The 14,997-nt window shown below is 44.2% G+C and overlaps 4 non-coding genes across 4 annotated transcripts; 1 reads left to right on the forward strand and 3 right to left on the reverse strand.

The window, feature by feature from the left end:
* Nucleotides 1-283: 283 nt before the first annotated feature.
* On the reverse strand, nt 284-355 carry trnaq-cug (transfer RNA glutamine (anticodon CUG)). Its single transcript has one exon. It is a non-coding gene; the product is annotated as a tRNA-Gln (tRNA).
* An 8,850-nt stretch (nt 356-9,205) lies between these two features.
* Nucleotides 9,206-9,277, reverse strand: trnaq-cug (transfer RNA glutamine (anticodon CUG)). The gene has a single exon. It is a non-coding gene; the product is annotated as a tRNA-Gln (tRNA).
* A 2,584-nt stretch (nt 9,278-11,861) lies between these two features.
* On the reverse strand, nt 11,862-11,933 carry trnaq-cug (transfer RNA glutamine (anticodon CUG)). The gene has a single exon. It is a non-coding gene; the product is annotated as a tRNA-Gln (tRNA).
* A 630-nt stretch (nt 11,934-12,563) lies between these two features.
* On the forward strand, nt 12,564-12,635 carry trnaq-cug (transfer RNA glutamine (anticodon CUG)). The gene has a single exon. It is a non-coding gene; the product is annotated as a tRNA-Gln (tRNA).
* The last annotated feature ends 2,362 nt before the right edge of the window (nt 12,636-14,997 follow it).

Below are 14,997 nucleotides of genomic sequence, written 5' to 3' on the forward strand. Positions count from 1 at the left end.
GGGAGTCTGGAACTCACTGCCTGAAAGGGTGGAAGAGGCAGAAACCCTCAACTCATTTAAAAGGTACTTGGATATGCACCTGAAGTGCCGTAAACTACAAGGCTACGGACCAAGAGCTGGGAAGTGGCTTGAGATGGAATAGCAATATTCTGGCCACGACAGACACAATGGGCTGAATGCATCCTTCAGAGGAGCAAATTTCAATGGTTCTATTAATTGACCTGTGTGCATATTTTAAATTATTACTGCTTTTGTATGGGAAACCCAGGGATTGATCCAAAACAGGTTCCACTGAGATTTGAACTCAGATCACTGGATTCAGAGTCCAGAGTGCTCCCCATTACACCATGGAACCACACTCAGTGAGGAGTTAACGAGTGCCCATGCACAGACCAACATCGAGTGCACTTGCCCCATGTGTGATGTCAATGGTCACTCCGCTTTCCCTTTCCCCAATCAGCAGCAGAGAAAGTTGTTTTTTGTGCAATGCTGCGTTTCACTGCACAAAAGAATGGTGTTTGCTGAACTTTTCTCTGCAATCTGCATTCAGCAGGAAAACTTGTAGAAATTCAAAGCACTGTTTCTAGAAATGAAGGAATTGTTTACATTTCCTTTTCACTCCAAAATTTCTCCATCAGTGCCTTGCAATGTTTATACACTGATTATCTGGCAAGACTGTAATACGAGCTGCGCTGAGCAGTGTGAAACAGAAGCAGTGACGAGGGAAGTGATAGACTTGACGGTAGCTGTGTGATTGTCTGAGCATCGATACTGAGCAGAGGGGAGAGTGGGGAAGCTGAAGGTATGGATGAGAAAGGGCCGAGCCAAAGTGGAAGTGTGGAGATGGAATTGTCCAGTGCTTGCAGTTTTGCTGGTGGGAGAGGTTTGCCAGTCGCCTCGAGGGGTCAGTGATGTATCGACATTGCCGTGCTGAGAAAAGAGCCAAGTGTCTTTGAATGGTGGGAGATCAACTCAATCCCTGTGGGGGTTCCATGGTGTAATGGTGAGCACTCTGGACTCTGAATCCAGTGATCTGAGTTCAAACCTTAATGTGAACTTGAGTTCTTTTTGTTCCAGCTGTTTGGGACAAACAAATTAAAAACACCTGAAAACTAATCACTGCTCCTGGGCAGTTTTCTGCCTGAATCAATGAGGATTGAGCTTCTGGATTTCAGCCTGTCTTTCTGTCATCAGCAGAAGAGAAAGTTGTTTTTTGTGCAATGCTGTGTTTCACTGCAGAAAATTACAGATTTATTTCTTGTCCTTGTCATAGAATCACAGTATCACAGAATGTTCCAGCACAGAAGGAGGCCATTCGGACCATCGTGCCTGTTCTGGCTCTTTGAACGAGCAATCCAGTTAGTCCCACTCCCCTGCTCTTTCCCCAGAGCCCTGTAAGTAATTAACTCTCAAATATTTATCCAATTCCCTTTTGAAAGTTACTATTGAATCTGCTTCCACCACCTTTTCATGCAGTGAATTCCAGATCAGAACAACTCGCTGTGTAAAAAAATGTTTCCTCATGTCGCCTCTGGTTCTTTTGCCGATCACCTTAAATCTGTGTCCTCTGGTTACTGACCCTTCTGTCACTGGAAACAGTTTCTCTTTATTTACTCTATCAAAACCCTTCATGATTTTGGACACCTCAATCAAATCTCCTCTTAACCTTCTCTGTTCTGAGGAGAACAACCCCAGCTTCTCCAGTCTATCCACGGAACTGAAGTCCCTCATCCCTGGAACCATTCTAGTAAATCTCTTCTGCACCCTCTCTAAGGCCTTCACATCCTTCCTAAAGTGCGGTGCCCAGAATTCATAGAATCATAGAATCATAGAAGTTACAACATGGAAACAGGCCCTTCGGCCCAACATGTCCATGTCGCCCAGTTTATACCACTAAGCTAGTCCCAATTGCCTGCACTTGGCCCATATCCCTCGATACCCATCTTCCCCATGTAACTGTCCAAATGCTTTTTAAAAGACAAAATTGTACCCGCCTCTACTACTGCCTCTGGCAGCTCGTTCCAGACACTCACCACCCTTTGAGTGAAAAAATTGCCCCTCTGGATCCTTTTGTATCTCTCCCCTCTCACCTTAAATCTGTGCCCCCTCGTTATAGACTCCCCTACCTTTGGGGAAAGATTTTGACTATCGACCTTATCTATGCCCCTCATTATTTTATAGACTTCTATAAGATCACCCCTTAACCTCCTACTCTCCAGGGAATAAAGTCCCAGTCTGTCTAACCTCTCCCTGTAAGTCAAACCATCAAGTCCCGGTAGCATCCTAGTAAATCTTTTCTGCACTCTTTCTAGTTTAATAATATCCTTTCTATAATAGGGTGACCAGAACTGTACACAGTACTCCAAGTGTGGCCTCACCAATGCCCTGTACAACTTCAACAAGACATCCCAACTCCTGCATTCGATGTTCTGACCAATGAAACCAAGCATGCTGAATGCCTTCTTCACCACCCTATCCACCTGTGACTCCACTTTCAAGGAGCTATGAATCTGTACTCCTAGATCTCTTTGTTCTATAACTCTCCCCAACGCCCTACCATTAACGGAGTAGGTCCTGGCCCGATTCGATCTACCAAAATGCATCACCTCACATTTATCTAAATTAAACTCCATCTGCCATTCATCGGCCCACTGGCCCAATTTATCAAGATCCCGTTGCAATCCTAGATAACCTTCTTCACTGTCCACAATGCCACCAATCTTGGTGTCATCTGCAAACTTACTAACCATGCCTCCTAAATTCTCATCCAAATCATTAATATAAATAACAAATAACAGCGGACCCAGCACCGATCCCTGAGGCACACCGCTGGACACAGGCATCCAGTTTGAAAAACAACCCTCGACAACCACCCTCTGTCTTCTGTCGTCAAGCCAATTTTGTATCCAATTGGCTACCTCACCTTGGATCCCATGAGATTTAACCTTATGTAACAACCTACCATGCGGTACCTTGTCAAATGCTTTGCTGAAGTCCATGTAGACCACGTCTACTGCACAGCCCTCATCTATCTTCTTGGTTACCCCTTCAAAAAACTCAATCAAATTCGTGAGACATGATTTTCCTCTCACAAAACCATGCTGACTGTTCCTAATTAGTCCCTGCCTCTCCAAATGCCTGTAGATTCTGTCCCTCAGAATACCCTCTAACAACTTACCCACTACAGATGTCAGGCTCACTGGTCTGTAGTTCCCAGGCTTTTCCCTGCCGCCCTTCTTAAACAAAGGCACAACATTTGCTACCCTCCAATCTTCAGGCACCTCACCTGTAGCGGTGGATAATTCAAATATCTCTGCTTGGGGACCCGCAATTTCCTCCCTAACCTCCCATAACGTCCTGGGATACATTTCATCAGGTCCCGGAGATTTATCTACCTTGATGCGCGTTAAGACTTCCAGCACCACCCTCTCTGTAATATGTACACTCCTCAAGACATCACTATTTATTTCCCCAAGTTCCCTAACATCCATGCCTTTCTCAACCGTAAATACCGATGTGAAATATTCATTCAGGATCTCACCCATCTCTTGTGGTTCCGCACTTAGATGACCTTGTTGATCCTTAAGAGGCCCTACTCTCTCCCTAGTTACCCTTTTGCCCTTTATGTATTTGTAGAAGCTCTTTGGATTCACCTTTGCCTGATCTGCCAAAGCAATCTCATATCCCCTTTTTGCCCTCCTGATTTCTCTCTTAACTCTACTCCGGCAATCTCTATACTCTTCAAGGGATCCACTTGATCCCAGCTGCCTATGCATGTCATATGCCTCCTTCTTATTTTTGACTAGTGCCTCAATCTCCCGAGTCATCCAAGGTTCCCTACTTCTACCAGCCTTGCCCTTCACTTTATAAGGAATGTGCTTAACCTGAACCCTGGTTAACACACTTTTGAAAGCCTCCCACTTACCAGACGTCCCTTTGCCTGCCAACAGACTCTCCCAATCAACTTCTGAAAGTTCCTGTCTAATACCATCAAAATTGGCCTTTCCCCAATTTAGAATTTTAACTTTTGGGCCAGACCTATCCTTCTCCATAGCTATCTTAAAACTAATGGAATTATGATCACTGGTCCCAAAGTGATCCCTCACTAACACTTCTGTCACCTGCCCTTCCTTATTTCCCAAGAGGAGGTCAAGTTTTGCCCCCTCTCTAGTCGGGCCATCCACATACTGAATGAGAAATTCCTCCTGAATACACTCAACAAATTTCTCTCCATCCAAGCCCCTAATGCTATGGCTGTCCCAGTCAATGTTGGGAAGTTTAAAGTCCCCTACTATTACCACCCTATTTTTCTTGCAGCTGTCTGTAATCTCCTTACATATTTGCTCCTCAATTTCCCGTTGACTATTTGGGGGTCTGTAGTACAATCCTATCAAAGTGATCTCTCCCTTCTTATTTTTCAGTTCTACCCATATGGACTCAGTGGGCGAACCCTCGGATATATCCCCTCTCACTACTGCCGTGATGTTCTCCCTAATCAAGAACGCAACTCCCCCTCCTCTCTTACCTCCTGCTCTATCTTTCCTATAGCATCTGTACCCTGGAACATTGAGCTGCCAGTCCTGCCCCTCCCTTAGCCATGTTTCAGTAATAGCTATAACATCCCAGTCCCATGTACCCATCCATGCCCTGAGTTCATCTGCCTTGCCCATCAGACTTCTTGCATTGAAATAAATGCAGTTTAATCTAGTCTTCCCTTGGTCTTTGCCCTGCTTTCTCAGACCATCTGTCCGGTCATGTTCTGTACACTCTCCCTTACTGCCTTTTGTTTCTGTCACCACTTTATTTCCCACTGACTTCCTGCATCGGTTCCCATCCCCCTGCCACATTAGTTTAAACCCTCCCCAACAGCACTAGCAAACACTCCCCCTAGGACATTGGTTCCAGTCCTGCCCATGGTGTCATGGTGAGCCCTCTGGACTCTGAATCCAGTGATCTGAGTTCAAATGTCAGTGGAACCTGAGTTCTTTTTGTCCCCGTTGACAAGTGAAAGGCATCTGGAAGCCAATCGTTGCCTGGCATTTTTCTGCCTTAATCAATGAGTATCGATCATGTGGTCCAGTTTTCAGATCTTAACCTCAGCCTGTCTTTCCCAAATCAGCCGAAGAGACAGTTGTTTTTTGTTCAATGTTGTGTTTCAATGCACAAAATGTCAGATTGTTTTCTTGCCCGAATTACAGTATCAGAGAATGTTCCAGCACAGAAGGAGGCGATTCGGCCCATCGTGTCCATGCTGCTCTTTGAGAGACCGATCCAATTAGACCCACAGCCCTGCTCTTTCCCCAGAGCCCCGTAAATTCTTTCCCTTCGATTATTTTTGATGAGGTAACAGAGAGGGTCGATGAGGGCAATGCGGTTGATGTTGTGTATATGGACTTCCAAAAGGCATTTAATAAAGTGCCATATAACAGGCTTGTCAGCAAAGTAGAAACCCACAGAATAAAAGGGACAGTGGGCAGCATGGATACAAAATTGGCGAAGAGACAGGAAACAGAGAGTAGTGGTGAACGGTTGTTTTTCGGACTGGAGGGAAGTATACAGTGGTGTTCCCCAGGGGTCAGTATTAGGAACACTGCTCTTTTGACATATATTAATGACCTGGACTTGGGTATAGAGGGTATAATTTCAAAGTTTGCAGATGACACGAAACTCAGGAATGTAGTAAACAATGTGGAGGATAGTAACAGACTTCAGGAGGATATAGACAGATTGGTGAAATGGGCAGACACATGGCAGATGGAATTTAACACAAAGAAGTGTGAAGTGATAAATTTTGATAGGAAGAATGAGGAGAGGCAATAGAAACTAAATGGTACAATTTTAAAGGGGTTACAGGAACAGAGAGACCTGGGGGTGAATGTACACAAATCTTTGAAGTTTTCAGGGAAAGTTGAGAAGGCTGTTAAAAAGGCAAATGATATCCTGGGCTTTATTAATAGAGACATAGAGTTCATAAGCAAGGAAGTTACGCTAAAGTTTTATAAAACACAGGTTAGGCCTCAGCTGAACTATTGGGTTCAATTCTGGGCACCGCACTTTAGGAAGGATGTGAAGGCCTTAGAGAGGGTGTGGAAGAGATTTACTCGAATGGGACCAGGGATGAGGGACTTCAGTTATGTGGAGAGACTGGAGAAGCTGGGATTGTTCTCCTTAGAACAGAGAACTCCAGTAACATGGATTGCAGGAGCAGCTCACGTGGCTGGAGGATTTTTGAATGTTATACTCAGGAATCGATCTGTGGACACATTTTAAAAAGTGACTCCTTTCATATGGGAAACACAGGGATTGATCCAAAACAGGTCCCACTGAGATTTGAACTCAGAGTCCAGAGTGCTCACCATTACACCATGGAACCCACACATTGATTGAGCTGAGCTCCCACCATTCAAAGACACTTGGCTCTTTTCTCAGCACGGCAATGTCGATGCATCACTGACCCCTCGAGGCGACTGGCAAACCTCTCCCACCAGCAAAACTGCAAGCACTGGACAATTCCATCTCCACCCTTCCACTTTGGCTCGGCCCTTTCTCATCCATACCTTCAGCTTCCCCACTCTCCCCTCTGCTCAGTATCGATGCTCAGACAATCACACAGCTACCGTCAAGTCTATCACTTCCCTCGTCACTGCTTCTGTTTCACACTGCTCAGCGCAGCTCGTATTACAGTCTTGCCGGATAATCAGTGTATGAACATTGCAAGGCACTGATGGAGAAAGTTTGGAGAGAGAGGAAGATCGAGCACTGGGAGTCATTTTTCAGGGACAGAATTGAAAATCAGGGAAGTTATGTTAAACTTGGATATAACCTTGGTTAGACCACACTTGGAGCATTGGGAACAGTTCTGGTCTCCATATTATAAAAAGTGTATCGAATCATTGGAGAGGGTGAAAAAAAGATTTACTCGGATGATCCAAGAACTGAGAGGTTATACCTATCAGGAAAGATTGAACAGGCTGGGACTCTTTTCTCTCTGAAAGGGAAGACTGAGGGGTGACCTGATAGAGGTCTTTAAGATGATGAAAGGGTTTGACAGGGTAAATGTAGACAAGATGTTCTGACATGTTGGGGAGACCAGAACTAGGGGCCATAATTATAAGATAGTCACTAATAAATCCAATCGGGAATTCAGGAGAAACTTCTTTACCCAGAGAGTGATCAGAATGTGGAACTCGTTACCACAAGGAGTAGTTGAGGCGACTCGTATAGATGCATTTAAAGGGGGAAGCTCAATAAACACATGAGGGGAAAGGAATAGAAGGATTTGCTGATAGGGTGAGATGAAGTGTGGAGGGAGGAGGCACCATGGACCTGTTGGGCCGAATGGCCTGTTTCTGTGCTGTACCTTCTATGTAATTCTCTGTGGGATGTAAACTTCGAATCATAGAATCATGGAATGGTTACAGCACAGAAGGAGGCCATTCGGCCCATCGAGCCTGTGCTGGCTCATTGTAAGAGCAATCCAGTTGGTCCCATTCATCACTCTTTCCCTGTAGTCGTGCAAATTTTTTCCCTTCAAGTATTTATCCAATTCCTTTTTGAAAGCCACGATTGTATCTGCTTCCAACTCCTTCCAGGCAGAACATTCCAGATTATAACTACTCGCTGTGTAAAAATGTTTTCCCTCATGTTGTCTTTGGTTCTTTTGCCAATCACCTTAAATCTGTGTCCTCCGGTTCTCGACCCTTCCACCAATGGGAACAGTTTCTCTTTATTTACTTTATCAGAATCCTTCATGATTTTGAACACCTCGATCAAATCTCCTCTTAACCTTCTCTGCTCCAAGGAGAACAATCCCAGCATCTCCAGTCTATCCACGTAACTGAAGTCCCTCATCCCTGGAATCATTCCAGTAAATCTCTTCCACACCCTCTCTGAGGCCTTCACATCCTTCCTAAAGTGCAGTGCCCAGGACTGGACACAATACTCCAGTTATGGCCTAACCAGTGTTTTATAAAAGTTCATCATAACTTCCTTGCTTTTGTACTCTGTGCCTCTATTTATAAAACCCAGGATCCCGGATACTTTTTTACCACTTTCTCAACCTGTCCTGCAACCTTCAGAGATTTGTGTACATTCACCCCCAGGTCTCTCTGTTCCTGCACCCTCTTTAAAATTGTACCATTTAGTTTTTATTGCCTCTCCTCATTCTTCCTGCCAAAAGGTATCACTTTGCACTTCCCTGTTTAAATTTCATCTGCTACGTGTCCGCCCATTCCACCAGCCTGTCTATATCCTCTTGAAATCTATCACTATCCTCCTCACTGTTTACTACACTTCCAAGCTTTGCTTCATCTGCAAATTTTGACACCCAAGTCCAAGTCATTAATATATATCAAAAAGCCTCGAGGGGTCAGTGATGTATCGACATTGCCGTGCTGAGAAAAGAGCCAAGTGTCTTTGAATGGTGGGAGATCAACTCTGTTCCTGTGTGGTTCCATGGTGTAATGGTGAGCACTCTGGACTCTGAATCCAACAATCTGACTTCAAATCTCAGTGGAACCTGTTTTGGATCAATCCCTGTGTTTCCCACAGGAAAGAGTCACTTTTCAAAATGTGTCCACAGATCGATTCCTGAGGACAACATTCAAAAATCCTCCAGCCACGTGAGCTGCTCCTGCAATCCATGTTACTGGAGCTCTCAGTCCAGATCATTGAAATCTCCTGTTAACCTTCTCTGCTCTGAGGAGAGCACCTTTTGGAAGTCCATATACACAACATCAACCGCATTGACCTCATCGACCCTCTCTGTTACCCCATCGAAAATAATCCAAGGGAATAAATTTAGAGGGCTCTGGGGAAAGAGCAGGGGTGTGGGGCTAATTGGATTTGTCTTTCAAGGAGCAGCACAGGCACGATGGGCTGAATGGCCTCCTTCTGTGCTGTTACATTCTGTGATACTGAGATTCTATGATACAGACAAGAAAAGAATCTGTCATTTTGTGCAGTGAAACGCAGCATTGAACAAAAAACAAACTTTCTGTTCTGTTGATTTGGGAAAGGGAAAGACAGGCTGAGATTATGATTTGTCATTAATCAACGATCTGGACTGAGAGCTCCAGTAACATGGATTGCAGGAGCAGCTCACGTGGCTGGAGGATTTTTGAATGTTATCCTCAGGAATCAATCTGTGGACACATTTTAAAAAGTGACTCCTTTCACATGGGAAACACAGGGATTGATCCAAAACAGGTTCCACTGAGATTTGAACTCAGATCACTGGATTCAGAGTCCAGAGTGCTCACCATTACACCATGGAACCCACACAGGGATGAGTTGATCTCCCACCATTCAAAGACACTTGGCTCTTTTCTCAGCACGGCAATGTCGATACATCACTGACCCCTCGAGGCGACTGGCAAACCTCTCCCACCAGCAAAACTGCAAGCACTGGACAATTCCATCTCCACACTTCCACTTTGGCTCGGCCCTTTCTCATCCATACCTTCAGCTTCCCCACTCTCCCCTCTGCTCAGTATCGATGCTCAGACAATCACACAGCTACCGTCAAGTCTATCACTTCCCTCGTCACTGCTTCTGTTTCACACTGCTCAGCGCAGCTCGTATTACAGTCTTGCCGGATAATCAGTGTATAAACATTGCAAGGCACTGATGGAGAAAGTTTGGCTTGAAAAGTAAATGTAAATTTTGCTCGAGGGCAAGAATACGATCCAAGCAATTCCTGTATTTCAAGAAACAGGGATTTGAATTTCTACAAGTTTGCCTGCTGAATGAAGATTGCAGAGAAAATAAAGACCAACATTCCATTTGACTTCCTAATCGCTTGCTGTACCTGCATCCTAACTTTTTGTGTTTCTTGTACGAGGACACCCAAGTCTCTCTGAACACCAACATTAATAGTTTCTCACCATTTATAAAATATTCTGTTTTTCTATTCTTCCTACCAAAGTGAATAATCTCACATTACCCACATTATACTCCATCTGCCACCTTCTTGCCCACTCACTTAACCTGTCTATATCCCTTTGCAGACTCTATGTGTCCTCCTCACAGCTTACTTTCCCACCCAGCTTTGTATCATCAGTAAACTTGGATACATTACACTCGGTCCCTTCATCTAAGTCATTAATATAGATTGTAAATAGCTGAGGCCCAAGCACTGATCCTTGCGATACCCCACTCGTTACAGCCTGTCAACCTGAGAATGACCCGTTTATCCCTACTCTCTGTTTTCTGTCTGTTAACCCACGAGTCCTGATCTTGTGGAAGAACCTTTTGTGTGGCACCTTATCAAATGCCTTTTGAAAATCCAAATATACTCCATCCACTGGTTCCCCTTTATCTACCTTGTTAGTTACATCCTCAAAAAACTCTAATAAATTTGTCAAACACGATTTCCCTTTCATAAAACCATGTTAACTCTGCCTGATCATATTATGATTTTCTAAGTGCCCTGTTACCACTTCCTTAATAATGGGTTCCAGCATTTTCCCGATGTCTGATGTCAGGCTAACTGGCCTGTAGTTCCCTGTTTTCTTTCTCCCTCCTTTCTTGACTAGTGGGGTTACATTTGCCACTTTCCAATTCGCTGGGACCGTTCAAGAATCTAGAGAATTCTGGAAGATCACAACCAATGGATCCACTATCTCTGCAGCCACCTCTTTTCGAACCCTGGGATGTCGACCATCAGGTCCAGGGGATTTATCAGCTTTTAGTCCCATTAGTTTCTCAATGACTATTTCCTACTGATATTAATTACTTTCAGTTCCTTTGCTGGTTTCTAAAACTCTCCCAATCCTCAGGCTTACTACTCTTCCTGGCAACATTATAGGCCTCTTCTTTAATCTAATACTATCCTTAACTTCTTTAGTTCGGCAGGGATGGATCACTTTTCCCGTGGAGATTTTATTTCTCAATGGAATTCACTGCCTGAAAAGGTGGTGGAATCAGATTCAAGAGTAACTTTCAAAAGGGAATTGGAGAAATATTTGAAGGGAAAGAATTGACAGGACTCTGGGGAAAGAGACGAATTGGATAGTTCTTTGAAAGAGCAGCAGAAGAACAATGGGCCGAATAGCCTCCTTCTGCATTGTTACTGTGATTCTGTCATTTTCTGCAGTGAAATGCAGCATTGAACAGAAAACAACTTTCTCTTGTGCTTATTTGGGAAAGGGAAGCTCAGATTATGATCTGAAATTCAGACAAGGAGCTTGATCCTTATTGATCAAGACAGAATATGACCCAATGTCAGAGAGTGGTTTTCAAACTGCTATTTGATTTGATTATCCCAAACAGATGGGACAAGAAGAATTGAGGTCCGACTGATATTTGAACTCAGATCACTGGATTCAGAGTCCAGAGTGCTCACCATTACACCATGGAACCCCCTGTAGTGCGAGTTCCTCCAATTCTCCAACATTTCGCAGCCACTGATCTCTCCTGTCTCCAGTTCAGTTGGTCACGTCGTCTGACCCGAAGAGGTGAATCCTTTCAGCTTAAGAATCAACAACAAAACGGACAGTCCCAGCGTGGATACAAAATTGTCCAAGGGACAGAAAGCAGAGAGTAGTGGTGAACGGTTGTTTTTCAGACTGGAGGGAAGTATACAGTGATGTTCCCCAGGGGTCAGTATTAGGACCACTGCTCTTTTTGATATATATTCATGACCTGGACTTGGGTATCAAGGGTATAATTTTTAAAATGTAAACTACAAGGCTACGGACCAAGAGCTGGAATTAGATCGAAAAGCTCTTTTCTGTCCAGCACAGACACAACAGGCCAAATGGCACCCGTGGAGGAAGATTCTGCATTTTATAAATTGACCAAAACACATATTTTAAATAGTGATTCCTTTCATGCAGGAAACACAGGGATTGATCCAAAACATGTTCCACTGAGATTTGAACTCAGATCACTGGATTCAGAGTCCAGAGTGCTCCCCATTACACCATGGAACCACACTCAGTGAGGAGTTCACGAGTGCCCATGCACGGACCAACATCGAGTGCACTTGCCCCATGTGTGATGTCAATGGTCACTCCGCTTTCCCTTTCCCCAATCAGCATCAGAGAAAGTTGTTTTTTGTGCAATGCTGCGTTTCACTGCACAAAAGAATGGTGTTTGCTGAACTTTTCTCTGCAATCTGCATTCAGCAGGAAAACTTGTAGAAATTCAAAGCACTGTTTCTTGAAATGAAGGAATTGTTTACATTTTCTTTTCACTCCAAACTTTCTCCATCAGTGCCTTGCAATGTTTATACACTGATTATCCGGCAAGACTGTAATACGAGCTGCGCTGAGCAGTGTGAAACAGAAGCAGTGACGAGGGAAGTGATAGACTTGACGGTAGCTGTGTGATTGTCTGAGCATCGATACTGAGCAGAGGGGAGAGTGGGGAAGCTGAAGGTATGGATGAGAAAGGGCCGAGCCAAAGTGGAAGGGTGGAGATGGAATTGTCCAGTGCTTGCAGTTTTGCTGGTGGGAGAGGTTTGCCAGTCGCCTCGAGGGGTCAGTGATGTATCGACATTGCCGTGCTGAGAAAAGAGCCAAGTGTCTTTGAATGGTGGGAGCTCAACTCAATCCCTGTGTGGTTCCATGGTGTAATGGTGAGCACTCTGGACTCTGAATCCAGTGATCTGAGTTCAAATCTCAGTGGAACCTGTTTTGGATCAATCCCTGTGTTTCCCATATGAAAGGAGTCACTTTTTAAAATGTGCACACAGATCGATTCCTGAGCATAACATTCAAAAATCCTCCAGCCACGTGAGCTGCTCCTGCAATCCATGTTACTGGAGCTCTCAGTCCACATCATTACACAATGTCTGATCTTTTTCTTGTCTGTATCAAATATCATTGTTTCATCGAATGTAACAGCACAAATGGAGGCCATTCGGCCCATCATGCCTGTGCTGCTCTTTGAGAGACCGATCCAATTAGTCCCACTCCCCTGCTCTTTCCCCAGAGCCCTGTAAATTCTTTCCCTTGAAATATTTATCCAATTCCCTTTTGAAAGTTACTATTGAATCTGCTTCCACCACCTTTTCAGGCAGTGAATTCCAGATCAGAACAACTCGCTGTGTAAAAAAATGTTTCCTCATGTCGCCTCTGGTTCTTTTGCCGATCACCTTAAATCTGTGTCCTCTGGTTATCGACCCTTCTGTCACTGGAAACAGTTTCTCTTTATTTACTCTATCAAAACCCTTCATGATTTTGAACACCTCGATCAAATCTCCTCTGAACCTTCTCTGCTCCAATGAGAACAACCCCAGCTTCTCCAGTCTATCCAATAACTGAAGTCCCTCATCCCTGGTACCATTCCAGTAAATCTCTTCCACACCCTCTCTAAGGCCTTCACATCCTTCCTAAAGTGCGGTGCCCAGAACTGAACCCAATACTCCAGCTGAGGCCCAACCAGTGTTTTTTCAATGTTTCGCGGTACTTCTTGCTTTTGTACTCTGTGCCTCTATTAATAAAGCCCAGAATCCTATATTCCTTTTTTAACAGTCTTCTCAACCTGTCCTGCCACCTTCAAAGATTTGTGTACATTCACCCCCAGGTCTCTCTGTTCCTGTAACCCCTTTAAAATTGTACCATTTAGTTTATTTTGCCTCTCCTCATTCTTCCGACAAAAATGTGTCACTTCACACTTCTCTGTGTTAAATTCCATCTGCCATGTGTCTGCCCATTTCACCAGTCTGTCTCTATCCTCCTGAAGTCTGTTACTATCCTCCACATTGTTTACTACATTCCTGAGTTTCGTGTCATCTGAAAACTATGAAATTAAACCCTCTGTACCCAAGTCCAGGTCATTAATATATATCAAGAAGAGCAGTGGTCCTAATACTGACCCCTGGGGAACACCACTGTATACTTCCCTCCAGTCTGAAAAACAACCGTTCACCACTACTCTCTGCTTTCTGTCCCATAGCCAATTTCATTTCCATGCTGCCATTGGGTAGCTCTTTCAAAGAGCAGCACAGGCACGATGGGCCGAATGTCCTCCTTCTGTGCTGGAACATTCTGTGATACTGTGATTCTATGACACGGACAAGAAAAAAATCTGTCATTTTCTGCAGTGAAACACAGCATTGAACAAAAAACAACTTTCTCTTCTGCTGATTGGGGAAAGGGAAAGACAGGCTGAGATTATGATCTGAAATCGAGACCAGGAGCTTGATCCTCATTGATTAAGGTAGAAAACTGCCCAGCATCAGTGATTGGCTTTTAGATGCCTTATTACTTGTGCCAATCAGTTGGGACAAGTCAAACAGAGGTTTGATTGAGATTTGAATTCAAGTCACTGGATTTAAATGCCAGAGTGCTCACCATTACACCATGGAACCAATAACTGTTGTATTTCTGCTTGCTCCATCTCTCTGACCATTCACAGTCACTGGAAACTGTCCTGACTCCAGGTCAGTTGGTCCTTTCACCTGAGGTCTGATTCCTGATCTGACCTGAGATACTGGGGTGGTTCCAGAGGACTGGAGAATTGCAAATGTTACACACTTGTTCAAAAAAGGGTGTCAGGATAAACCCAGCAACTACAGGCCGGTCAGTTTAACCTCGGTGGTGGGGAAACTTTTAGAAACAATAATCCGGGACAGAATTAACAGTCACTTCGACAAGTGTGGATTAATTAAGGAAAGGCAGCACGGATTTGTTGAAGGCAAATCGTGTTTAATTAACTTGATTGAGTTTTTGATGAGGTAACAGAGAGGGTCGATGAGGGCAGTGCGGTTGATGTGGTGTATCTGGACTTTCAAAAGACATTTGATAAAGTGCCGCATAATAGGTTGTCAGCAAGGATAAAGCCCATGGAATAAAAGGGGCAGTGGCAGCATGGATATGAAAGTGACTGAGTGACAGGAAACAGAGAGTAGTGGTGAACGGTTGTTTTTCGGACTGGAGGAAGGTGTACAGTGGTGTTCCCCAGGGGTCAGTGCTGGGACCACTGCTTTTCTTGATATATATTAAAGACTTGAACTTGGCTGTACAGGGCACAATTTCAACATTTGCAGAT

This window comes from Heptranchias perlo, unplaced genomic scaffold (assembly GCF_035084215.1).
Source record: "Heptranchias perlo isolate sHepPer1 unplaced genomic scaffold, sHepPer1.hap1 HAP1_SCAFFOLD_526, whole genome shotgun sequence".
NCBI classification, from domain to species: Eukaryota; Metazoa; Chordata; class Chondrichthyes; order Hexanchiformes; family Hexanchidae; genus Heptranchias; species Heptranchias perlo.